Consider the following 27,117-nt stretch of genomic DNA (forward strand, 5'->3'; position numbering starts at 1 on the left):
CCTGAGCAGTTTCCCAACACCAACAGGTAAGGAGCTGCTCGGCTGCTCTGTGGGGTGTGGGCTCGATAAGGCCTGCAGAGCTTCTCTTCCTTGACCAGGGTGGATTACATGATTTCGTGTAGGAGTCTCTCAGAACCAATACTTGGGTTTTAGCAGAAAAGCACCATTTTTTTCAACTGCAGTGGTTCCACAGTTCTTGCTTTTGGGATTATTAGCAAAGTGTCAGCAGCAGGCTGGATGTCATTTTTCATGGGAGAAGCATCTGTTCAGTTCTTCAGACTGAGATAAAGCAAACTTTGGATTGGAAATCAGATGAGCGTGTTAGTCAGAGTAACTGTATTGTGGAGCCACAGATGAGGAGTCAGACAGCAGTTCATTCTTTGTGAAAACAGAGGAAATATTTGTATGATGTACCACTTTCACATCAGTAGTATTCATTGCTGTTGAGTGCAGTTGCTCCTGACCAAGGTGGTTTTGTTAGTTGGTTTCCTGTTACTGCAGTTACTTGAAATATTCAAAGGAATCATTGATATTCAGAGGACACTTCTGTCATCTTAATATTTTAAGTTTCAGGTGGTATTTATGTCTGTGTGTGATATTTATAAGTAACATTTCTTTCTATTTTTCAACTTTTGTATTACAATAACAACATAAGGGAAAAAGGACTGGAGACATCTCAGTTAAAACTGTTCTTTCATTTATATACTACTGTTTGATCTCTTGTTGATCTTTTGCTGTCTATACAATGAATGTTTTAGTAAATAATATTGATTTTATAGAGAATGTGGACATATATATGTGTACAAGAGAGGCTTACTTTTTTTTATCTGTATTATACTTTTTTTTAGATGTTAAGTACTTTACACTATTCTTAACAGCAATAATACATGGAGCATACTGAGATGTTATACACATCATTTGTTCTTGGGAACCAGTGTAACATACGTGGGTGTCAACTGCGTATCACTGTGGTTTTTAGCCAATTTATGATAGTTTTCTTCTGATGCAAAGCTCAAGTATGCTGGAACTAGGATTGCCGCCCACTTCAAATGTTGTTGTTGTTAGCAGATAGCATTTATTTCAGTTACTTCAGAATCTTATTATGAAGTGGTTTTAAGAGGTTTTCGTCTTTTTAAAGCAACTTTTATATTCCATCTGGATAATATCTACCAGCGTTGGTACTGGAGATCATTCTCCTGTAACATGGGATGCGTATGTGGAATTCCACAGTGTTAATTGGTTCCACTGAGGTCTCAGACCTCCTAGAAGAGTAAGGTCATCCCCTTTAAGTGTCCACGCAAAGCACAACTGACTGAACAGCCGTGTTCTCTGAAAGCCCTTGTTGATCACAGAATCCTCATTGATCCTCTGGATGGAGTCCAGGAAGCCCATCACTTCGAGGAATACATGTGTCAGACCATATGACATTACATAATAACCACGCCTGTGAGAAACCCAGAGAACAGGTAATCCGTGGAATGTCCAGTGGTGATACTGGCAGTGGGCTGGCAAGCCCCTGTGCTGGAGAGGATTGCAGCTGGCTACCTTGTGGTTTTTCTCCAGCTTTCATTTGTCCTTCTTCCTGTCTTGTGTAGCAGTTAGTCTGGGAGAATGGGAAATGTGGCTTGTGCAGTCCACACAAAGTTTTCTGAAGGAGGCTCACAAGGCTGCGTGGATTGTTCCTGTTGCCTCCAGTCAATTCTTGGGCTGAAATTAGCTTGAAGATTAGAGGAGAGGATACAGCCACAAACGTGCATGCACAAGCTTGCAGAACAATGAACATACCCAGAGAAATTGCCCAGAGTAAATTTTTTGTGTGTCACGTAAACAAACAGATCATAAACATTCAGCGCCTGCTTGTTAGGTTTGTTTGTTAGGTTACCCTGTGTTGCCTAAGAGCTTAAGTTAAAACGCTTACCAGGGGTGTGCTTGATCTTCAGGGATCTACTGAAAGAAACAGGCTGAACCTCTTCACCCCTTCTTCTGTTTCTATATGTGTAAAATGGAGGCTACCTGCCTTCCCCGGAGCTTAGAGGGGATTAGTTACTCCTTACGGACGGCTTTGGAGAGGAGAAGCACTAAGCAGGGTGTTGTGACGTATGACTGCTCTGATAGAGATGGGAAGGGAAAAGGCACAAAGGTGCTCCTGGAGAGGGAGGAGCATCACCTGGTGAGGACAGGGTCAGGAGAGTCCCTGCACAGGTTCACGGGGGTGAAGGGAAGGCCACTAATGTCCACAGGGATACCGGAGCTGCATGGGGCTGGCTGACCCTGCCGGGACTCATGCAGCCTGCTCTTTAAAGCAAGCACAGTGAGACAGGCAGAGGCAAAATGCCCACAATATTTCAGTGCTTACGAGCACAAACGTGTTGGCTTTAATCAGCTTATGCAAAATGAACTGTACTTGGGACCTGCACGTGCTGGGCTTGCTGGGCGAGCTCATGTTCTGGCGTGGGTGTGTGTACAGGCCCCTGCATCCTCCCTGTGTTGAGGGATGCTGCCTTTGGGCTCCATCATCCTGCCCTGGCCCTCCCCCCAAAAGCCTACCAGGAAGGCCTCACCGCTTATCGTTGTCCAGCACAAATTTGGTGATTGCCTGGAAAACCATGCTCAGTTTCCGCTTGAGTAAGTCAAAACTTGGTTCATTACAAATTGACCTTATGTAGCAGAATTGGTGGTATAAATGCTCACCTGCCTCTTCCTACTCAGCTGAGCATTGTTTCTTTCCTTGTGAGCTCTGTGCCATTCCCATTAGTCCTTGTTGCCACTGTGTTCACAGAATCACGGAATCAATTGGCTTGGAAGAGACCTCTGACTGAATACCACCATGTCAGCTACACCAAGGCACTAAGTGCCACGTCCAGTCTTTCTTTAAACACTCCAGGGATGGTGATTCCACCACCTCCCTGGGCAGTCCCTTCCAATATCTAATCACCCTTTCTGTGAAGAATTTCTTCCTAATGTCCAACCTAAACCTCCCCTGGCACAGCTAAGACTGTGCTCTCTTGTCCTATTGCTAGTTTCCTGGGAGAAGAGACCAACCCCACCTGGCTACAACATCCTTTCAGGTAGTTGTAGAGAGTGTTAAGGTCACTCCTGAGCCTTCTCTTTTCCAGGCTAAAACAACCCCAGCTCCCTCCACCACTCCTCATCAGACATGCACTCCAGACCCTTCACCAGCCTTTTTGCCCATCTCTGGACCTGCTCAAGCACCTCAGTGTCTTTCCTGAACTGAGGGACCCAGAACTCAACACAGTGCTCAGGGTGTGGCCTCACCAATGCCAAGTACAGGGGAACTCTGTGTTGAGGGCGCACAGCCCCACGCTGCTTGACCTCACCATCAGTAGCTTCCCCATCATCTGCATAAGGGTCCTGGTGACTTTTACCGAGCTACCCTGACTGTTTTTCCTTCCTGCCCGTTCCCCTCTGCATCCTTCAGGATTTAACTCCACGTAGTTGGGCTGGATAATGCCCAACAGATAAAGCAGTGTCTGAAACTGGGATGCAGTGAGCTCCCCCCTGCCACTGTGCAGACTGAAGGGATACCCAGAAGGTATACCCAGAGCTCTCCAAATCTGTTGGTTAAAAATCAGCTGGTTTCTCACATTAACTCAGTTTTCTGGTGTCTTTGGTTGGTTTTTTTTTTTTTCCTGTTTCTCATCTCTCACAAGAAGAAAAAAGGCTGTAATATTAAAAGATAATTTTATAAGTCCAGGGAGAGCACACTTTTTCCTTGTACAAATTAATGGTCTGTAATAACTACAGTGTAGGAATTGATTTTCTGCAGGTAACAACTTTGTGGGCTTGATACAATAAAGTAATAGAGCTGTGCATGTTGTCTGTAAACCCTGCAGTATTTCAGGGCTGTGACAGAAGCAGCCTTTATCATGCAAGAATAATAAGCATATTCCAACATTTTTAGGTTTCATTATGTGAACATCAAACATAACAAAAATATCTGAAATTCATTTACCATTTTCATCTGAATTTGCCAGGCACAGTGCTGTAAGTGTGGTGATACTTCAAAGCCCATGAAAATTTGGTTTAAAAAAAAATTTAAATAATTTCATCCTCTTGAAATATTAGCATAGGGGAAAAACAAAGGAAAAATCTCTCTTGGCACCTGTCATCTTGAAGTTCTACCTGAGCTTGAAGATACAGTGAGAAGTAGCCCTTCTGAATGAAGTGCAGACGGTGTTGGTTCCTGATACAGAGGATGAGCACTGCGATTCTGGACAAGCAAATGATGCCCAAAGAGTACTTAGTGTGTCCCCCTCTGCATCAGCTGAAAGAAAGGGTAGAGCATATAATGAACTTTCTGGTTTGCCTGGCTACACACGTCTGGTACTCACTGAAGTAAAAGCTAGTTTCTAGAGCCTACATAAAATCCATCCACATGTCTGAGTTATTCCTCTGTGCCCTTGAAGAAGGAAACTTGCTGACCTGGAGTTAGGTCTAAACTCTGGCCTGCGGGGAGCCTGGGAGGATAGTGCTGATCTGTGGAGGGAGGGAAGCTGGACCATGATATCCTGTTTTGAGGAAGCCAGTAGGGAGGGTGACCTCAGAAGACGTCAGGAGAGAGACCAGTGTTGGTACCTACTTGGGCTGGCAGAGACCCAGAGGATGAAGTTAGTTCCACAAGGCAGTGAGTGTGGGCATGGATTGGATATGGTGATTCTGCTGGTTGCACAAGCTGTGGATCTCCTGGTTTTACCCAGAGATGTTTCTTCAGGGGAATAGTACTTACCAAAGCTGTTAAGGACCCATCAGGCTGGCAGCAAGCAGATGCTGTTGATGCCTGAGCCCAGCTGCAGGGCTGTGTGTAGCTGTTACCACCTCTTCTGGTGGTGAGGGTGGTGCACCAGCACTTGAGTCCCATGCCTCCTTGCTTGGACTATCAGCAGTGCTGTTCTGCAGGCAGCTCTTCTCCGTGTGGCATTACAGGTCCTCTGTTTTGATGGCCACATTTGAAATATTCGTTGCTTATTATGCAAATTATCTGCCTTTCATCACCAGATCTTTTTGTGTGAATGCTATGTTGAGTCTTCAATATGTATTTAATATTTCTTGAATGTTACATGTTAATGGCTTCCAATTTTCTATTGCTTCATTTCTTGGCCACTTCAACTGAAATTATTGTTATAGCTGCCCTTTTGTGAAATGTATTATGCTTATTCTTATTTTTCTTTTCAGTTTTATTCAAGTGCTTGGCAGCTTAAGTAAACCTTCTTGCCTTATTTATTTTGTTTAGAACAACAGATTCTCATTGAATCAAATATAGGAGTTTATTTAGTTAATAGGGAGACTGTATGGCACTACTGAGTGTAAAATACACTCTGTGGGAGCCTACAGCATGAAACTGGTGCAGTTTTTGCAATGTGAAGTTTGTGTGTTGATTCTTTTATATATATATATATATATGTATAAGGTTTTCAAAAATTTATTACTGCTCTTTATGCAGAATTTCATCACAGCAGATGATATCTGCTATTCCCCTAAATCTTAGCCTTTGTATAGAGAAAAGGTTATAGAATTGTCTTTGTGCATATTGAATGAAAAGGTGCTCCTTCAGAAGGCTAATAAGTAAAACTGGACCTCGGTGAGAAAAATGCATCAAGGTAATACGTCCCTGACTCTGAAGTTTATGTGGCTCTTCCTTCAGGGGAGCAGGGGAAGCTGCTGGAGTCCTTCTGAAATGCTGCCAAGTGTCCTCATGTCCCAAAGAAAACTCTTGGAGGACACGGTTAGAGAGAATGCTGCAAAGTTTAGGAGTTGCAAGGCACTGTGAGAAGGGATAACAGGCACAAAAAGCTGCATAGATGGTGTTCAGTTTTATTTCAGCCCTCTTACAAAAGCTTGAAGCCCCCCAGGATCCATTGGTTACACAATGACAACTCTTCTGAGTGTGTCCTTTTCGTCTGGGTTGTGAAGGATGGGAAACTTCTGCCTGGCATTTGTGGGAACCGGACCAAGTGAAACAAAGGGTGACAGGAAGGGTCCCTGCTGCAATGTTGGGGTGTTTTGTTTAATAAGATAACTGTGCTAAGATTGAAAGGTGCTGATGCTTCTCCACAGTCTCAGACCACTTGTTTCCTGGCTGACTGGCTGTTCAAATCCAGGTCCTGCTGTTTACCTTGTACAGAAAGTATTTCGTGTAAAGGGAGTGACATAAACACTTGGGTGAGGAAATGCAAGATCTCCTAAAGATAGCACAGAATTGTTTCTTAATGAGGTTGTGGTAGGTATGTCATAATGGGCCTTCAGAAAAGTATTAAAAGTATTTGCCTTGGTGTCTTAACACCCTCTCCAGAGTAGGGAGTGGTCTGCTGCCTGGACTGAGCTGAAGCCTCGGGCTCCACTGTGGTGAGCAGCCCTTGCTTCCACCCTTGAGATTTTGTATTTAAAAGAAAGGCGGTTCACTGGCTGGGATTTGACAGTGTCTTTTGTAAATTAGTGTTTTGAAAGGAAACCAGTGGGCTTTGCTGGATGCCCATGAGTTGGTCCAGGTGCTTGTTTCTAATGCAGACAGTAGCTCATTCATGAGCATAACCCAAAGAGGATGTAGTTGGTTGTATCTTTTTGTTTTTTAACTGAAAAAAGTATTTTTGTAAATGATTTAAAAATGGCATTAAGTTTAAAAAAAAAATAAAATCAAACAGGTGCCATGCTAAAATGTGAAGTACTCTACAGTTTCACAGCTTATCTGTGGTTTTTTTTTCCTCTGTGTTATTGTTCCCCACAAAAGCAAATGAATTGAAGACATCAAGCAAATGACTGACCATAATAGACTTTAAGGTGCTGGATTATTCCTCAGGTTTATGCTGCTTTAGGGTGCCTGTTGATTGCATGCTGACTGTGAAAGAGTTTGATTATCTTAATAGTTGCAAGCAAAAACGTGCAGGACCAAAAGCATAGGTTACTGTTGAGATGTTATAACCCAGAAATTGAAAACAAATATGCTAAAAATGCCTTCTATTTCAATTCCTTCATAAAATAAATGAAAACAGTGTTAAACAAGTATCCAGTTATTTTTAGAATTTCTAGAAAGCATAGAATGCAAGGGCATGAGTGCAACAGTGCTTCCACATGGAAGTGTTTAATTAAATGAAGAGGCTAGTTTCTTTTCAGGTCATAGGATATTATTTGAAACGAATTGCAGCTTGTTTTCAAAGTCAGTTATTTTCAGCCAGTAATTTCTAAACACCGTCTATTTGTGCTCTGTCTGCTCTGCTGCACTGAGGCTGGGAGAAGGCGAGAGGGGCAGCTGAAGCTGCGGGCATGTGCCCTGTGCTGTGCTGGCTTGTATGCACCAGATGGTCCCACCCTGCAGCTCACTTGCTGCTTATTCCCTTCAGTTTCCTAAGTCTTACTAATTTTTTCTTCTATAAATCATCAGTTCCCTTTCCTAGCAATTAATCATTTCGCTTATTTTTGGTTCTATATTTAATCCTTCCCATTCATCAACTCTCTTGTGTGTTAATCTTCCAATATTGGAAGACACACATGCATTTCTGTGCCAATTAAGATCCCTGTCCATATACCCCAGTTTCCTCTCTTTGTTTTGGTGACCAGGAACAAGATACTCCAGAGGAAAAAGCAGTACTCCTGCCTCACCTCAAATGGCAAATACAACATCCTGACACCCTGTGGTATCTTCACCCTTTAGTTATTGGGTCAAGACTGGAGAGACATGAGATGTTTGTGTTCTTTTGCAAAGTCTTGCTGAGATGGGAAAGTCATGTCTATTCTCTTTTTGAATCCAGATGGACTCTTGGCCTCCCTGGTATAAAGGGAATTACTGTTTGGGTAAATTGCATGTTGTATAGAGTATTCTTCTAGTGTTACATGAAGCACAATTTCCTGTTTTATCTTCCCAGTTTATTTTCTAAAACATGTAATTTAAGTAGACCAAATGGAGCATGTTATCCAGAACTGGAGCACACCTTCCTCTCTCTCAGCAGCACTGGGGCAAGGGTTTTGATGTCTCCCCTTCCTTTTGGTCAGCCAGTGATGGAATGCCCCTGTTCAGAGCCCAGCATGGGCTGGCCGGGCAGTGGTCCTGTGCTGTCCTGCCACCACAGGAGGGCAATGCAAGCCATCCCTGGTGGCATCACAGACTGTTGCTTAAATTGGAGAGGTGTTTGTCAACTGACTTAAAAACCACCACTGCATGGATGAATTTCTCATTCTTTTGTTTTTGTTTTTGTTTTGACAAAACGTGGTAGAGACGTCTATCAGCTGAGTGGCCTTCTTGAACGTAGTGGTAGGACAAGAGGTAATGGCTTTGAACTGAAAGAGGATAGGTTTAGATAAGATATTAGGAAGAAATTCTTCACTGTGAGGGTGGTGAGGCACTGGAACAGGTTGCCCAGAGAAACTGTGGATGCTCCATCAAGGCCAGTTTGGATGGGGCTCTGAGCAACCTGGTCTAGTGGAAAGTGTCTTGGGACTAGATGATCTTGAACGTCCCTTCCAACCCAAACCATTATATGATCTATGAATGATAGCTCTTTTGTTCCAAGGTGCACCTCCAGGGCGTATGTAGATGGCTTTAGTTCACTTGTATGTCTGAATTCTACAGAAAACTTTATAAAAGCCATATCATGTCTCTTAAGTGATTCTCTTAACCAGCCTCTCACTTAAAAATGCTTCATGAGAGAGGAGGAAACATACTGAGATGTTGGCACCTGCAGCATCAGTTGGAAAGACCTGGAGCTCCTGTGAGGAGAGTAGGACTCTTCATGGAATAAACCTGACCTGGAGAGCCTATGAGAGGGTGTGTCGAGGGGATTTAGAGTTCTGTGGTTTATAGCTCTGTGTTTGAATTCATGCATGCAATGCCTTATTTTTGGCAACATGTGCTGCCAGCATCTCTTATCATTCCATGACTTATTCAGACATGTGAATAACTTCCCACTTCTCTACTGCAGGTTGATAGTGGTGCCCTTTGTGGACTTACGTGAACTCCTTTATAGTACATAGTGTTGCTCTGTCTTTAGCATGTGTACATAACTGCTCAGATAAAATTAATTCATTGCACCTCACTGCAGCTGTCAGTTAAAGGAAGTTGTGCGTTTTTCCCTTGAGTGTTGGGATAGTTTTTCTCCAGCCTTTCTTTCTTTGAAAGCCCAAGTAGCATGCTACTTTTTAGATCTTTCTCTTTCTTTAGGGAGGAAAATTCACTTTCTACTTTTCTTGTGTTTAGAATTATGCAAAGCAGTTGCCAAACATAAACATGCAACTGTAAATGCCATAGAAGTGTACTCTACAACGATTCCACCGTTAACCACACCAAAGAAAACAAAAATGCAAGGTTATTCAAATTGATGTCACATGCAGGAAGTGACATTTAAATTCTTACTCATTTAAAATAAAGCCATCTTACCATTTTCCTCTTTTAAAGTGTTGAAGATTTTCCATTAGTTAAACGGTTGTCTTGCAGGGCTTCAAGAATAAATTTTTCCATTATTTTTTTAGAGACTTGAGTTGTTGGGCTTTTTTAAGATGATGGTATACATGTGAGTGTGAGAACTATGTACATTTAATTGGCTGTTTGAGAACCTGAGGACTGACCTCAGAAGGCATTAGGAAATGGCAGTGCCACTGCTTATCTTTACAATTCATAAAAAGTATTGTTTAATTCTTGGAAGAAGAGGGTGTTTCAGTCTTGCTCAGTTTTTGTATTTGTTCTAGTTTGCTTTGCTTTTGTTAGTGTTTTTCCTTGTCCGCTTCAATGCGGGAACATAGTATTGAAACAACTGTCGTTTATGGGTTTAGTCCCAAGATTTTCATTTTTTCGTCATGTGGAAGCCTTGTGTTGAGCCTCCTGTAAACAGATTTTGTTGAATCCAAACAAAAAGTGAAGGCTGTGACATGAAGCCAGTTTTGGCTGTGAAATTATCAGGGTCAAAGTCACTTGCACACATCCAATCCTGGCAGCAGTGGGCTCGGGCTTGCCCAAGTGTTGATCTTCCCCACTGCTCCTGAATGAGCTTGTGTCCCAAAAACAAGCAACGTTCAGGACTCCTCTGGATGGTGTGCAGAGCTGTCAGTCCGCTCCACCACTTGAGTTCTCTGAACAAGCTTATTCTCCTTCCTTCTTGAAGAAGTGTTGCTGGAGTTAGCATCTGTCCTTCCTCTTTGTTGGAATTGCTGATCTTTTTGCCTGCTGGTTGCGCTGTGGCTTCAGTGCAACTGTCAATGCTCATCTGAAGCACAAAAGGACACTGCATTTGTTTCATTTCTCAGGCATCTGCCAGAAGTATTTGATATCGATGAAGTGTCAAGATGCTGTCCCAGTCTCTTCTGTACTTCAGCATTTCTCCATTGCTATGCTTGAAAACAAAACCACCAAATCTGAAGTATGAATTGTCTTTCAAATCAAATATAACATCTAATGTACTTTTAACTGGTAAAATTATCACAGGTGCTAACTGATAAAATTTTTAAAGTTACTGTTGAATCTTTCGTATTAGAATATGTGTGTTTCTATTATCTACCACTTATCCAGAAGACTGAGGAAAAATAAGTCTCTCTCTCCTGTATATTACTCTGTCAGCCAGAAGTGTCTCCTATTGGAAGATGTTAAAATACAATTTATCAAGGAAAAAAATAAATTAAAAGATACTCTGTTAAAAAAAGGAGAAAAAAGCTAAAATCCTGTTAAATAATTAAGATGCTTTGGGCTTTATCAGGATTGACAGTGTTCTTGCCATAATATACATATGCAAAAACTGTAAGAAGTTTAATATTTTATAGCAAGGATAATGCCAAACCCTAAATCTACTGGCTTGTTTCTATGGTAACAAATATTGAAATATGTCTAGCCAACACTGTAGGTTCCCCCTATTTAATTTCTGTCTGTGGGTTCTAGGAATTCATTAGGACTGTAGAATCCCTTTAAAATTTGTACATTCTGTTGTAACATTCTCTAAGATTAATGTTGAACATAACTTTAAATTTTAACATAAACATTTCTTTGAAAGAGATGCCTTAGCAAATGAGGGATTAGGGTTTTAATTCAAAGATTGTATGTTCATTGATCTGGTATTTTTGTTCTTCTTTGGCAAGTTGAATTTTTTTTTCCCGTGCGTGACTATACTTAAAAAATGGAGTTTCAGTCTATGTATTCTGATGAGAATATTCAAGGCTGCTGAACTGGAACAAGGCGACTGGAAGACAACAACAGTGTGAAGTCAGCACCTGCAGGATTAAGTTCAGTGGTCAGAACTTCTTGGCCAGAACTACTTATTAGGGATCCTGTTGTACTCTTGCAATTAAAATGATGACTTACTGTGAGCTCAATCTTCATTTCAATTTGTTGTGCTTTACATTTTGTTTATTACAGAGTATTTTCTAAGTATCTGATTTAAATAATTTTGTGTCTGACATCTTCTGGTTGTTTTCTTTTGAGGGCAGCCCGGCAGTGTTGGGAAGTAATCTGCAGTGTTGGCTGTGAGATTCCATATCCCCAGTGGTAACTCAAACCACAAGCACTAGTCCCAGCAGTAAGAAGAAAATTGTGGAACTTTGAAGTGAAACGTCAGGTCGATGCAATATTCTGCATCTGGTTCACTAGCCAGTGTTAGATGCAGCTGGAAGCATAAAGACTTCCTCCCTCTGCCTGCGGGGACTCTGGTTTCTGCTGGCATGTAGTAAAGATAATGAGGCAGCAGAAAGAAAATTTCAGAAACTGAGATTTGCACTTAACAGCTGTGTTTCAGGAGCCCGTGGTTATGGACTAAATGCATGTTTTCTCATAGGGCTAATAGCATCCAACCTTCTTTCCTCAAAGATACTTATAGCTGGGGATTTGGAAAGCAGACCCAGTAACCTTAACTGATGCCTCATAGGGCAAGGAGGTGCAGCTGGAACCAGTGACTGAAGTACTCAATAAAAGCAGAAGGTGGTGTTCAGAAAAAGTGCAGTTCATTCATTCATATCCTTCTGGAGCAATAAGGAAGAAAGTTGGCTGTTTATTGGGCAAAGGATTATCTCCACAGTCGTATATGAGAATGAGTGATTTCAGTGTGAGTCCAAGGCAGTGCTTCCCTCTCAGTGCCGAAGGAGCTGACAGTTCTACTTACTCCTCAGGCAGAGCCAGGCTGAAAGAAGGGGCCATTGTATGTGCACAAGGGAATGTGAAAAGAAAACAACAGACATAAATGCTGTTCAACTGGATTGTGAGAATAATATCCTGTCACCTCACAAGTCCTAGGTAAATCTCCAAAAGCTTCTTTTATGATTGTAAACATTGCGTAGAAAAAGAACTGAGGCACTGTTCAGTTAAGAAATTGCTTTGGATTGGATATGGAAGGCTTGAGACATCCCTGTTAAGTAAGCATTCGTGTCCCATCATTCAGAGTGCACTCTGGCAGGCACAGTCCCACCAAAAGAGACTTTTAACTGTAGGGATTGAAGCCCTTTCACAGCAGGAATCTCCAGTGACCTGAGCAGTGCCCTGCTTGACTCCCTACACACACCACACTCACACAGTCGAACAAGGTTTCTTTACCAACTCTGCTCCAGGTTTCTCATAGCACAGTCCCAGACATCTGGATCCTGGAAGCAGTTTAATCGTGGTGCAGTAAAACAGAAGCAGGTTGTAGAGACCCCAGCAAAGGAAACCCTGGGCTTTTATACACTTCCAGTCTATCCACAAGATAGTCTAAGGTCTTCCCGCTGGTTCATTGGCTCCTGTTGTGTCTCCAAGTGTCTGTTTGCCTGAATGGTGCCACTGGTCCCTGTGCCTTTTGTTGTGCAAGGGGTCATTGACAGTTTGCAGCCTCTTGCCTGGGCTCCTGCCACATAGGGCACAACCTGCAGCTTGCACACTGAGCTACCTGCGCTAAATGTATTCCTCAACAATCTCAGCCCTCACCTTGCTTCACCTGTGTATATATTTATGTGACCCTGGCCTGAAATACTCCTTTTTCTGTCATGTCCTGTGGCGTTTTTTGAATCATCGTGGGCTGTGGAAATAGGACCTGCAGAGTCACAAACAAAAGAGTTATCAGTCTCCCTCTATCATCAGTGAATCACATCACCATACTGTCTGAAAGCTCTTGAGAGTGTGTGTTCTTGTGGTACCCAAAGTCCCTGGGGCTTCTCGTGCTGGGAAGCGTTGCAGCTGCTGTAGAAGTTTTGCCTTCACACACACCCATGCCATGCAGTCAAGAACAGTGATGTACACTCTCAGCAATATTTTGAACTCTCCAGGCTTCATCCCAAGTCCGTGGAAAGACTTTTGATCTCTGCAATGAGCTTTACCCAAGGGACCAATTTAAATGATAGGTACATATTCCTGTTACTCTGAAATGGTGCTTTTCTGCAGGGCTGCTTTTTTTTTTTTCTTATTTTCTTATTTTCTTTTTGTTTAACCATGAAGTTGCCCTTTTATTGAAAAAGAAAAGAAAACAACCTCCAGTCTCGTAACTACAAGGTGAAGCTTTTCTTTTCAGGACAGAGATGTGAAGTATCTGTAGATTGTAGAGTCCCCAGTTACATTTTGTAGAGTGCAGTGAGGGTTGTGGCTGAGGAGAAAAACTTTTTTATTTATTTTTTTTAAATCCAAACAGAAATTCTGAACAAAACTTTCTGAAGGAAACTGACTCAAGACTTGCTCAAAACAATTGAAAAAATTTTGCTCTTTCATTTTTTGAGTGTGAAACTTGGTGAAACCATGGATGTGCTGCAGACTAAACCTAAAGTTGTGCCAAGGGAGGTTTAGTTTTAGAAAGAGGTTCTTCACCCAGAGGGTGTTTGGGCACTGGAACAGGCTTCCCAGGGAAGTGGTCACAGCACCATGCCTGACAGAGTTCAAGAAGCATTTGGACAATACTCTCAGGCACATGGTGTGACTCTTGTGAATGGTCCTGTGCTGGGCCGGGAGTTGGACTTGATGATCCTTGTGGGTCCGCTCCAACTTGGCATATTCTGTATATGTAGCAAAATGTGTATTCTGATTCTGTATGTGTAGCAAAATGAGCTCTGTTTTGAGCCTTTCTCACATCATAGTGATGGACTTGTGAAATTTATTTTCAGGAAAAGAGAGCAGGATTGAGAGCAGGAATATACATGTGCATGAAGGCTGCAAATACTCCCATTCCATTAAGCTTGTAATCTTTCATAGGCGGAACAAGCCTGCTCACTGTAGCACAGGCAGTTGGTAGCTGTCGGGAAGCTTTCATGATGGACAAATGTGTCCACACCAGTTTTTCCACCTAACTTCAAAACATCTGGTATATATCAGGGTCCTGCACTCTATTTTTGACTCTCAGAGCTGTGAAACGAAAAAGCAACTTGTATTCTTCTGTGACCAGCTCTCACAAAATCATATGGCCTCTGTGCAATCAGACACATCAAAATATGCTTTGACTTGCTCCTACAGTTTGAAAAATACATACATCAGGTTTAGTTGAACTATGTACTAAAATCCTGCAAAAAATAAGCATGATTTGAGGGGAAGCACGCATGAGGAAAGATGCCAGTGGTTGTATGGACTGCTCAGCACAGGGCAGAGGCAGAGTTCAAGCCACAGTTGCCGCTATTAACCTTCGCGGCGTTCACACAGAACAGTGGTCAGTGTTCTTTTGCAGAGCTAATGCTAGTATTTCCCTTAACATAAGCAGTTCTGTAGGAAGATGCATACCAGATGATTAAAAAATAATAGGCAGTGTGAGTACATGCAAAGAATACCTGCTTTGTTACAGGAGCATGCGTTTCCTGCAGGAGCTACAGCCCTTTGTGGGAGAAGAAACAAGGATTTGGAGAACTGTATCCCTTTTAAATGTCTCTTACTGCTTAGTGCTTTCCTGATGGCGTGGGGAGGTGGATTTTTTCTGATAGGTTACTTGGAGGCCTCCAGTTTGGAACAGAAGGTGGATAGAGCAACTCAATAATGCCTTTTATGTGATATTCACAACAATGTTACTGAGAGTGAGTCTCCCTGCCCGATTTCCCAGCTGATTAAAAGTCAGTTTCTTATTTTTGAGTCCCCTGGAGGTGAAATTTTGAGAGGTCAGGGGTGGCTGTGTTTCACTTTTCTATCCTCAGTTCCCTAGCCTTATGGTGAAGTGTTTTTTCTCTATAGCTACTTCTGCTGTAGTGGTTAAAGTCAGAAAATGTTTAGCTGAACCCTGAGGCAGTTCAAACCTTGTGCTGGATTAATTAAAAAATAGTTCTGTGCCCTCTGCAGCAGCAGAGCGGTGTTTGGGAGGGGAATGCAGGGAGGAGCGCTGTGCACTGGAAGCAGGAGGGCTGATCATGCCAGCCAGGATTCCTGCTGTCTGAGGGAGATCCCAGCATGTGAGGGGAGCGTGTACTGGCTCCCAGGTCTGCCACACAGCTCCCAGAGCTTAAATTTGCATGCAGTGGTCTGTTTATAAGAGAGCCATTCCAGCACCCTAGTGTTTTATTTTCTAAAGTTATTTCAAGAACCCCTCTTTTCCATTTGGGGAGGTGGGGGGGAAGCGCCCTTTGAAAGAGGAGCTAGGTAACAAAGTTCTGCACTTATCCTCCACGTACACTTTGTGCAAGTTAAAAGGCTCGTTCTGCCTTTCATCTTGTGTACTGTTTTCTGCAGATATTTCCTAACTTCTCCCATGACGTTTTTGCCTGGTTCTTCAGAAGATTGTATGGACTGAAAGAGACTATTGTTTCCGCAAGAGTGCAGGCATGTGCACATTGGCTAATCTGGTTGGTACAGGATTTCAGGAGTGGGTGAGGAACAGGATTGGGATGTGTGCGCCTACGAATTCCTGTGAACGGCATGCTCTTCTTTTCTGTAAATAATATCACATTTCACTTTCTAGGTTCACCATTCGTATTTCTCCAAAAGTGTAACTCCCGTACCGTGAGATGTAAACAAGGAAATGGCATACAGGAAGATTGCAAAAGCTTTGGTTAGCAGAGATAGAAGGTTGATTCAGTTTTCAGTCCTGTGCCTGGAGAAGTGTCAGCTACTTAAATACATGGAGACTCAGAACGTTTATTTTTCACAAGCATCATAGGTTTAAAATTGATACTTCATTGTCTTTCTAGCTTTTTCCTTCGCCACGTTTGCGTTTTCAGTTCTGAAGTATAGGATAGGCAAACAAATACTTTTTAGACTGTTGTTTGGGAGGAGGCAGACTTTGGCAATCAAGGTGCATTTGCCAGCTCTTGAGACACTGCACACTGAACCTTGCATTTTCAGCAAACTCTTTCTGCAAAGCAGGTTGCATACAATGCATTGGGCGATAATGGTTGAGGTTTTTTTCCATTCGGATGGTATCACCAGGGAGCAGAGAAAACCCCAGTTGTTAGTTTTGTTTACTCCCGGCATCTTGTCAGATGAAACCTCGCCACATACTTGTTTCCTCTTCTGGGAGCATTACCTAAAAGATGAGGGTGCTGGGATAACTCCAGCTTCCTGGTGGTGACCCAGATCTCTGCTGGCGATGAGATCTCTGTCTCCGCTGGGCATGGAGCAAGAACAGCAGTTGTGTTTTCGACTGCTGATCTGCAGGCATGTTCCCATACAGTGTTTCCAGGCTCGTCAGCAATCTTGCAGCGCCTTGGCTGTTGCTGCTGATGTGCCCTTGTCTGGCAGAGAAAGGCAGGGTTTTCTTCCACAGTCTGGTTTCATATAGGTCTCATAAGAGGGCGTGAGGCAACTGCAGGGTGTTTTTACATACTATTGTATGTGTGAGACAGCATAAAAATCCTCTGGTGTTTTTTAGCAGCAACAGCACTGTATAACTGACTGTTTGCTGTATGTCCACTTTGATACAGTTTCCTTGCTTGGTCAGGAATAGTTGCAGCTTGTGAATGGCTCCTTGGAACTAGAAGGGTGCAGGCTGGAAAGGCTGAGACTTGCTGGTAATTTAGGAATTTATGAGGATTTATTCCATGGTTGTTGGTGGGATTTGGTTGGCTGAGATGCTTTTTGACAGATGCACAGGCATTCCCAGGTGTTGATAAAAGGATTTGATAATAACCAATCGAAGAGGATAGGGAAGAGAGATTGGGATGGGAAGTGAGGAGGACTTGGGGATTTGTCTGGATTCTTTTTGTCCATGGGCTGTCATATTTAGCGAAGAGCTTATAGCGTCACCCACAGTCTTCTGCTAGAGCAAACTGCTGTGTTGGCTATCCTTGAGGGGTTTCTCCAATGCCTCTTTTGGGTCAATCAGCTTTCTTGCTTCCCAGCCACTGTTTGCCCAAGTGGTGTTTCTGGAACAGCACCTCTTTTTTAGCAGCTCATGGGCACAGTATGGGGCACTGGAACCAGCATCTGAAGCCACCTTTTCCTGTCCAAGACTCCTTTTGCCTTAGAGTCTTCACTGCTATAGCCAGAAATGTTTGAGGCATGTTTCTGCTGACAGTTGTCTGCTCTGCACTCCCGAGGATTGGATGTAGGACAGTTTGGAGAGTTCCTAGCAGTGGAACTCCCTATTTACAGTCAGTGAATTCATTAGAGCCCTGAATTATTTACCTTAAAGAATTCAAGTCCTGAATTATTTACCTTTAAGGTCTGTCTGCCTGCGTTCTGCATTTGGTTGACTGTAGACCTGTGCTCTGTTATTTGATGTTATATGCTATGAATGTCTAATGTAGTGTAATATCTAAGGCAGTTTCAGCTATTTGATGTTAATTTTATTTTCATACACAAGCACATTGCAACATTATAGATGATCTTTAAGGTCCCTTCCAACTCAAACCATTCTATGCTTCTATAACTCAGTTCAGTGTGACTCATATGTGAGACATATTTGTGCATACCTAATTTTAAGTGTTGTAAATTCATGGACAGTTGTCAAGTCTCCCTCTTTCTGCAAGTCCCTTGTCTAGGGCCAAGGGAGAGCTGTAGTGGCAAGCCCTGGGCAAACTCCCTATTCAGCATCTTGTTTTTTCCGTGCTGTCCCATGTTTGGCCTGAATTTTTATTTATGGCACACTATTGAAATCCTACTGAAGAAGTTTGTCATTTCCTCATGATCTTACTCTGTTTACCAGTGTCAGGCTTGAGGGTTTGACAAATGATTTGGGAAGCACCACCACTTCTTTACAGGAAGAGAGTTAAAACAAGAGGACAAAGGATCCTGAGGTTCTTACAGCCTTGCCGCTGAGATGTCTCCATGCTATGTAGTATTTCATGTACTGGAAATACAGTCCCCTTCTGTTGTGACTGTTCATTATTTTTAGTTGAGAGAAGCCAGAGTTCAGGTTGGTTAGGAACTCGTTAATGGCCACTTGAGAGATGCTGGGTTTAAATGACTGGCACAGTGCTGCATCAGAGCTGTGTGGCAGCTCTCCAAGGCACAGCTCGTCTGCCTGGGCACTGAGAGAGTGGCAGGGAGTGTCAGGGTGGCTGCCATCCTTGCTGCCAACAGCTGTTAGAGCTGTCATGTGCTCTTACCCCGCAGCCCTGATGCATGGCTCAGGTACATCCCACATGCCAAGAGTGAAGGCAGCTGCAGCGAGCAGCACTCACCTGCCACATTTTCCTCCATTTTGAGGGCTGAGTGCTTGAACACTCAGTGTTCTCTCTTGCAGCTTACCTGTGGTACACCAGAGATTTTTGCAGGAAGCAAACTAATGGCAAACTGGTGTCATAGAGACTTGAACATGGTTCATTGGTAGTGCTACACCTGCACAGCCACCGTGCAGCCCTCTGTGCCTAACCAGGTTCTCACCCTCTCCCCATCCTCCCTCCAATTTTCTGTCCCCATTAAGTGAAATTTCTTGTTTTGACATGCATTTCCCTGCTGATGCCTAGCCCAGCTCTTGGCTGCTCTGTTTTGAACATAGATGGCTCCAGGCTGTGGTAGGAAGGTCACCTGAAGCAGGAGAGAGGGCTGGTCCCCATCCTTGCTTGGGAGATGGCCCTGCCCTGGTTGGCAGCAGATGCCAGAGGCAAAGGTCACCTCTCTTCTCAGCCCTGAACTAGGCTGTGCTATTTACATAGTGTGGCATCTGGCTAAACCCAGGTTTAAACTCTCTGTTTTCAGGGTGCCAAAATTTTGTTTTTCCAGACACTTTTTTTGTGAATGTCTCAGTCAGATCACTGTGACCAAAATCTTGCAACAAAACTTTTTGGCAGACATCCATCTTTCCAAATACACGAGCCCTGAAATGCTGGAAGGGTATCACAGCTATATCCCCCACCCCGTGCTATGTGTCTGGATTTAATTTTGTATGCCCTTGGGAAGGTAGGCAAGGGATCACGTACACATGGTTGAGTTGCATCTCCTTAAGCAAAGGGGTTTGTTTTGTTTGCATTCAAAGGGAGTGACAAAATAACGACACTAATGGCATTTCCAGTACTGGAAATCCACTTTCCTTTACTTATGATGTGTCTTCTGGCCATTCAGAGAGGTTGGGGAGGTGTGGGGTGGAGGGCTGAGTTTGTATCTTCAGTTGAGTTTCTTCCTTATTTAAATGTAGAAATGTCTTCTGTGGAGTGTATATTTTGGTGCATTGGTGGATCAGTAAGAGAATTTTACATTAAGACTTAAAGCCACTAATATGTGAAGTAAGAAGTAAACACAGACACTAAAAGACCCTTTTGAGAATTTTAAGTGAGGTCACTACTTCAGTAATGTAGATGCAAAATTCAGGGAAACTTTATGATTAAGTAATCTACTGTCAATGTAATTTTGCAAGTATTATTTTTACGTCACTACTGTGGTGATCAGAGGCATGTATTTACTGTTGAAACTGAAAGAAACTTAAGTAGCTTTCTCTCCCCCCTGTATTTCTGCCTTTGGTGGCACTAAGTGTCTGTTTGGCATTGGTCCCAGCGCTGCCAGGCAGGATGCCCTGGGAAGAGGGCAGAGGGTATGGGCGCAGGAGAGCTGCATTCTGCTGCGAAGCTCTACAGGTGATGGGCTGTGGTACCTCATCTACAATTCTCCAAATTGATATCTGTTGCTTCTGTTTGGTCAATGAGTGATTTCGTGGAAAGGACTTTTTCTTGTTTAATATCTTTATGAGATGAAGCAGAAAATAAAGAACCTAAATATCTTCTGGGAAACAGCTATAATGCAAATAATAGGTAATTGTGTACAATTAATCAATTTTCTCTTTTGTGTTGTTTTTCACACAGAGCGATGAGGCAAGAGAGAAGTTTTTAAAAATAGAAAAATGTGATTGCATAAACATCGTTGCTGACAGGAGGACTCAGTGGATTCAGGTAATAATGTGACACTGCTTTTTATTGTGCTTTGAACACTGACTGGCTTTCAGGCTGCCAGTGGCCCTTTGTCAGGGGCTGAGGAGTAGAGGAAGGTGACAAGGTATAACAAGACCCAGTGGCTGGCTGTTAATTCATTCAGACCAGACAAGAGAGTGTGAGTGTTCACACAGCACTGGTGGTTGCTGAATAGAAGAATGTTGCTGGGGCTGCAGTAGCTTCCTTCCTTATTGCAGGCTGTTGAATCTGAGGCTATTTTGTTTTGGGCTTTTTTTAATGGGTTTGTTTTTAACCCTAGGAGAGTCTCTCATTCAGCCTCTTACAGCTGCGTTGATGTAGGCGGGGAAGCTCCATGCCTGTTTCTTGGAAGAAGGTCAAATGATTAGCTGTCCCTTCAGACTGCAGAACTCTGAATCTATGAATATTTCCCTTGAATTCCCCCTTTTAAAGGATTTCTGGATCAGAGCAGATCATTATCTGCTAAAAGACCCAGACCTAGACCTTTACTGCTTTAGAGGGCTACTGCTGGTTGTTTTCTATGTGTGAATGAAGACAATTTCTCTTGCGTGATTATAGGAAACCTAATGTGTGATGTTTAGGCATGGTACTAATATGTTTGCAACATACTATCTTAAAATGATGGACTTTAATATATTTGCATCCTGTTTTGTAGGAAGTGTAGGTTGCTAGCTAAAATGCATCTCATGTTTTTAATCAGTTTAATTATTTCCCTCACTGAAGGGGACTGAAAGATGAAGGCTAGGGGAGTTTACAGTGCTAATTGCACTCCACATTTGTAATTGGGGCCAGATCCTACCCTCAGACTTCTTAAGCAATCCTAGTGAAGTCACCAGGCTTTTCACAAGCATATGGTTTTCCGCATACATATTTGATTCCAGGATAAGGGCCTACAGTGTGCTTTTTCATGCACTGATTTCTTGTACAGAAGAAGTCTGAAAAACGTGCGTATTTTCCAGCATAGCTTCTTGTTTCCAGCAATGATTGAAGAGGTTCTGCAGTATTTTAAAAAGAAGCAAATCAGCAAAGTTTGTTGCCTTAGACTGAGCTGTTTCTAAACTGGCGAGTCCATTTTCTTTGTTAGGTGCAAGGTGGGGAAAAAAAGCAGTTGCGGCCTTGCATTGCTATAGTAATGACCAAGAAGGACATTTAAAAAGCATGTGAATTGATGTGGATTTGATATTTCCTAAATCCAACTTCTTTTTAGTATTAAACTGCATACTCCAGGAAGATAGTTGCTGTATCAACATTGGTATAATGACACATTATTAAAAAAATCAATATCCAGTCATAGAAACAAGTCCTCGTGTAAGCAGTTGGGAGCTTACAGCTGTGATTTTTATGTATTTATAAATGTAATGGGCTTTTTTTTTTTCCTGTAGCACTGGTAACTTGGATAAACACTATACGTGTGACTCATTGCAGAGTATAAACTTACTTTGAAGGAGCAAGTGTTGGATTTGCTGAATATCCTGTTGCTTGCATCCCTGAATACCTACTTCCAATAGGTCATGATTGATCTTCAGTTGGCCAACCTGAGGGGGAAATTACTGCTGATGTCCCACAGGTACTTCAGAAGTAAAGAGAATGATGGAATTGCTTTAAAACCATAAATAGTAGTTAGAATTCATAAAATCGTAAAGTAAGCATATGGTACAAGGCCTTCTAAAATACAACACTTGAAAGCTTTTTTTATACTCCCAGAAAGAGCTTGTTTAGTTATCACAGAACAAGTAAATATTTTCATTCCTTTTTCTTCAGCACTCTCTCATTCCATTCCTCTTTTTCTCCTTATTTTTTCTTCTTTTTTCCCCCCCAGAGTCTTCTTAATTTGGTGGGATTGGAGACCAACACCCGATGCGCATAGAAAACCCTACTTAGGAGCAGGAGATAACACTGCTAATTGTCCTCTTGTTGTTGTTAGGTACATTCTTGAAGTCCTTCTGCAGTGTCAGCATGGAGTGGATGTAATCCAAACTGAACAGTCCCTGTGCGCACATGTGCGTAAGTGCGATGCGATGGGCACTGCAGTGGCTCCTGGACCAGTCAAGAACACACTTATTTTTTAATGTGATACCCCAAGCATCAGTGATGCAGGATGCAATTCCTCTGTGTGTGTGTGTGTGTGTGTGTGTGTGTGTTTGTATGTGCAGGGGTGTAAGCTCACGGAGGGCAGCATAGCACAGCATCCCCACTCTTCTGCTTCACCTTTGGAGCATCAATGGGACAGGGAGGTGAAGTCGCCACTGGAAGGGGGCAAAGGAGGAGGACGAGGAGCGGAGGAGTGGGGGGCCGGGCGGGGAGCAGGGGCCAGGGAGGAAGACGCAGCTCCAGAGGGAAATACTGTGTGCTTTGCAGTTGCTTGTGTGGATAGAAACCAGATGGTGCGCTGGAACACCCGCTCGCTTGGGCGGCGGCAGAGCCAAACATATGGTTAATGGTTAGGAGAAAGAGCTTTTCGAGCCAGGGCTTTGCTGACTGCCTCGCATTACAGATTGTTGCAGTGTGTCATTACATTGCCAAACTAAGTGCTTAATACCCGCTGCGGGCACTGGGCAGGCATTTGCAGGAAGGATGCTGAGGCTCCTCGGTCAGGGCGGGAGGTTGACATCATGTACAGCCCCCTGCCACACCCCCCACACCCCCTTTCCTCACTGGGAACCCTGTAAATCTCCCCGTTTACAAGCCTAAATCCTACAGTCGGCAGTTTTCTCGTTCTGAGTGTCTTTAATCCATTTATTTCCAACAGCATATGGTTGGTTTTGCCTTTTTTTGTTCCTTTTTTTTTTTTTGATCCTCGAGCAGCTGAATTCACTGAGGCTGCAGCACTGCATTTACATGTCCGGCATCCGAAGTTCCTGCTCTGGGATCTTTGGGCGACACCAGACCCATGTTATCTAAGGAACTGCTGAGCTCATTCATCTCCTTTTCACGGCCCGCTTCCTTTTATTTTTAGCCAAATCCGTCAGGCCTGACAGGCGGGTAATTTGAGCCAGAGAAAGGGCAAAGCTCCAGGTCCTTTCCACAAAGCAATTCTTCTCCTCCCTCCTGGGAAGGCTCCAAACTTGGCCTGCTTCAGGCAGATGGATTTGTTGAGTCATGTGAGATCATTTACACAAAAACACAGCGAGGCAGTGAAAAGGAAAAAAAAAAAAAGAGAAAGAAAAAAGAGAAAAAGGTGGGGGGGAAGGGGTGGGAGAGCGTGTGCTGCCGGGGCTGCTGCGAGCGTAGGAAATGTGCTGCGAGGCAGCTAGACAGAGGAATGCAGCAGATTCATTCTTGTATAAGGTAATGTCTCGTTTACAGTATAGGGTGGAGCCAGCACAGAGGAGAAATCACTCGAAAACAGATTACTCATTTAAAACAAAAATTCTCCTTAAAATAAATAATAATAATAAAAATTTAAAAAACCAACAACCCAACCAACAAGCCAGCGGCGCACGCGGGCATGCAACAAAGGCGGCGTTGTTGACAGCACCGGATTACAGTAGCGGTAAACTCCGGGCTGGGAGGTTGCTGGAAAATGAGTTTGCTCCGTGATGCAACTGGAGTTTGCTTTGTCTGGCCGCCAGTGCAAGCAGGGCAGCCGAGACTGGGAGCCCAGTGGCAGCGGGGCGCGCTTCGCTCCATCCGGCGATGGTTTTGGATGGTGGGGAGGGATGGAGGGAGTGATGAAAGATCCTGAGTGGGCAGGCTGGACTGGGGCAACATTAACAGTGAAAATGAGGGTGGATGTGCATGGAGGGGGGGTGGGAGAGAACCTTTTCTTGTTTTGGTTTTGAGCTGGCTGTGGCATCATCTTCATTGCATCAGGGAGTAAATTACATTTATTCAGTTGAATGCGAATTTTGTTTTCGTTTGCAACCTGAGCTAACCCCAGCATGTTGGGTTTGGGTTTTTTAAGTGGGTGGTAAGAGAGAACATGAAACTTGGAGCTTTTCAGATCTTGTTACATCCCAGAGAATTAGGTTGGGTTAATTTATGCAGTGTTCTAACAAGATGCGTTCAAACCTTTAAATAGACTGCATTTAAGTATTGTTAATATAACTCCCAGTTACTCCAGTTTTCTTAGCATCTGAATGTTGCTGTTTTGTCCCAGTGATGATTAAAAATCAAGAGTAGGAGCAGAAACTGGAACTGGAAATGGTGGGAAAACATGCAATAAAACAAATCCAATGCAAAGCATTTCCTAAAATTCTCAGCTACAGTTACAGAACTTGCAGGAGCATGTAAACATGGGTTTGTATTTTAACATGACCCTTTCCCCTGATGAGTAGCATCTTCTGCAGACTCCACAGCAGTGCCTGTTGAGGTGATTTCCTCTGGGGAGTGGAGGGTTTGTGTGGAGCCTGCCTCCCTCTAACTTGACCTTGTCTTTCCCTTTTACTTGTCCTGCTTCTTTTTACGCTTTTGTCTGAAAGATGGCTTTCCCAGCCCATTTGCCCTGCCGGGCTGTGCCACTGAGCACAGCAAGTTCAGTGCAGGGAGAGCCTTCACTTCTTCTGCTTACGAGTTTTCTCACTTGGTGGAAACCTTTTGTCTTCCCTGTCTCTTGATCAGGCCGCTACCTTACTTATGTTGAAGGAGCACTTGGCAACACCCCAAGCCCCGGCTGGGGTCCTGCACTGCAGAAACCCACAATGGGGTCCCTACCCCTCAGCTAATGTCTGGTATGAGGATCAGCAGAAGGGTAAAAGTATGAAATGAGAAATACAGCCGGGTTTGGGACCTAGATGGTGTGATAAACTGTGGCTGTAGCACAGCAGCTTTTAACGGGGAATGCTTTAGACTGCTCCAAGATCCTCAAAGAGGTCCTGTTATTTATTCTGTTTGCATAGTTATTGTAACTTTCTTTCCCCTCTTCCTTAAACTACCTAATTATCCTACATTTTCTGTTGCTGTGAGCAACATTTCCTGTTGTTACTCAGAGCTGCAATTCCAGTTAAATTCTCACTTTGTAAAGCTAATCTCCCAGCAGTGGGTGTGGGATTTTCAAAAGAAAAGACATTTTTGAAGAGCCAGTTTTTAAGATTTTTGTGCAAGTGGACAATTCTGCAAAACTTATTTTTAACTGTTTGCATTTGTTATTGGTTGAAAGCTCAATAGCTTCATCTCTATTTATGGCACTTAGAAGACTTGTAGGCTTTTAATTCCCCTGCAGAGTGCCCCGCTCCTCAACGTCTCCTTTTTCCGTTTCAAAGATGCCACGTGTGTTGCTCTTTGCATCTTTACGTCAGACAACCAGCCCAGCTCGGCAGGTTTCGGGAACTGTTCATGACCTGTCTATCGGGAAAATCAGCCTTACTCTTCCTTCCCCCTCCTTCACAGCCGCTCAACTTCCTCTCCTTCTTCTAAAAGTGTGTTGTCTATCTGATGCTATCAGCCCTCTAATTCTTTTATCTCACTTCTCCTATCATTTCCATTCTTCTGTCTGTCTCATGATTAGACTAGAAAATTCTCTGCTGCTGGTCTCTTCCCTCCTCTCACGTACTGAGGAGAGGAGGTGCTGCCTACTTTGGGATCTGAGGAGGGATGAATATCGAGTTCATGCATGTTGTATCATGTCCCATGCTTGACATCAGTTTGCAGAGGTAGAGGATGTCATCTATGGCAGTTTTTCTTTTATTGCTGCCTTAAGCAACTAACTCCCGCCATACAGGTTTGAGGATGAGCAGGAGGCTCCTCCTTGGTGAGGGAGCCACTGAGAACCTACTGCTAAGGTTGCTCAATCTGCTTATGTTGTGCCAAGGAGAGATGCTCTGAAAGAGAGGTAACCATTTATGTTTGACCTCAGATTATCCTCTTGACAGGACTGGATAGGGATTCTGTCCCTCAGGCAAATTTTATAGTAGTCTGCGGTGGTATCTAAAATGAATGTGGCAAGCCCTCAGTTATGGGATGTAGGAAATAACCTCAAAATAAATAAATCTCCAGCCTGACACCTTCCCCCTAACAGCAAATCATAGAACTTCTAATGTAGTGGTGGCAATTTCCGCTTCTTCATGTATACACCTAGACAGCATCCCAGGGGAGAGGCGACATTTATTCTAAAAAGATTAATCTAAATTTCTCTGGAGCTTTAAATCTGTGTAAATTTTCTCATCCAGCAATGAATTGGTGCAGCAGTGAAGCACAGGACCGTTTCTAGTGTATTCGAAACCTAGCTGTGTTTTGCATGTAGCCAAATCCCATTAACTGTGATTTCCCTGCTTCCATTTTCCTCCTGTTGAGCCCTCTGGATAGTATCTTCTCTTAACGGCTTGTTTGTAGAATCTGCTCCAAAGACCTCCCAGCTGCTCCACTCCTCTCAAAGCAAGGGAAACTCTGGGAGCAGCTTATTACCTGCTCTTTATCCGACTTCCATTTCTGCTAGAAGGTGTCCATTGGCCATAGATGAAACAAGCTTACATCTCTTTCCCTTCCATTTGGTCAAGCACAGCAGAGGTTAAAGTTCTCTTGGAGATTAAACTTTGCCTGTTGGTTTAGTGAGACATCGGTCCACATGTCTGTGTATAGAATTGGCCTCTTGAATTCCCTTGGAGCATCCTTAGGGAACCTTAAAAGTTGTCTGGGAGTTTCTAGCAAGGATGTCCAAGCATCCTTGTAGTAGCAGGTCTCTCAAGTTTGCCTTTGTAGTAGCAGGTCTCTCAAGTTTGTGTTAAAAATAGTTGGTTTAAGGCTCTGTTCACTCCATTAGCTTTTCACTGAGAGTTAGCGTTACTAACTGCTAATGTGATCCTTTCATTTTTTGCCTTGATTTCATAATAAAATAAATTGGTGTCGGCAAAAACCTCTTCTGATCACGTGCTGTAGAAATATCTTTTTTTAAACCTGTTTGCAGCCTTTGTACGATTAATGGAAACATACTGTTGCTTCTTGATAAATTCATTCATGTTTAATATCTATTTGTGGGCCATATTTAGC

At 43.2% G+C, this 27,117-nt stretch overlaps 1 protein-coding gene across 6 annotated transcripts in view; it reads left to right on the top strand.

The window, feature by feature from the left end:
- The window catches only part of BACH2 (BTB domain and CNC homolog 2), a 187,534-nt gene that overhangs the window by 22,257 nt on the left and 138,160 nt on the right, over positions 1-27,117 (top strand). For 5 of the 6 annotated variants that reach the window (XM_027884478.1, XM_027884476.1, XM_027884477.1 and 2 more), the window contains exon 2: positions 20,089-20,175. The exons of the other annotated variant lie outside the window; for it this stretch is intronic. The gene's annotated coding sequence lies outside the window, so the exon portion shown is untranslated. The remainder of the gene's footprint in view (positions 1-20,088; positions 20,176-27,117) is intronic. 6 annotated transcript variants of the gene reach the window in all.

The sequence above is a fragment of the Empidonax traillii genome, unplaced genomic scaffold (assembly GCF_003031625.1).
Source record: "Empidonax traillii isolate 1590-97213 ecotype Southwest subspecies unplaced genomic scaffold, ASM303162v1 scaffold147:size910788, whole genome shotgun sequence".
Lineage (NCBI taxonomy): Eukaryota > Metazoa > Chordata > Aves > Passeriformes > Tyrannidae > Empidonax > Empidonax traillii.